This window comes from Bactrocera tryoni, chromosome 5, assembly GCF_016617805.1.
Source record: "Bactrocera tryoni isolate S06 chromosome 5, CSIRO_BtryS06_freeze2, whole genome shotgun sequence".
Lineage (NCBI taxonomy): Eukaryota > Metazoa > Arthropoda > Insecta > Diptera > Tephritidae > Bactrocera > Bactrocera tryoni.
In genome coordinates, this window is record NC_052503.1 from 38,807,641 (window position 1) to 38,807,965 (window position 325).

Consider the following 325-nt stretch of genomic DNA (forward strand, 5'->3'; position numbering starts at 1 on the left):
TCTTTCCTTTCTCTTGGCGTTCAACAGGGTTCTATGCTCCAGGAATATCGCCAACAGCAGTCACGCAAAGCTGAAATACGCATGTTGCGTAAATTAAACTCCTTTGCTTACTTTTCTTTTCTTTCACGGTTTACCCGCAGGGTAACAATTAAAAAAACCTTTAATGAAAATGAAAGACGATTATGTAAAAAGCTGTCGAAAGTAAAGCGATATATAACTTTGCTGCCTGCTATAAAGAAAAATTGTAATGTAGAACAATCATCATAAACCAAACTTCTTTAGCAAATCCAAAGGAAAACAGGAAAGAAACGTTAACTGCTGTCGC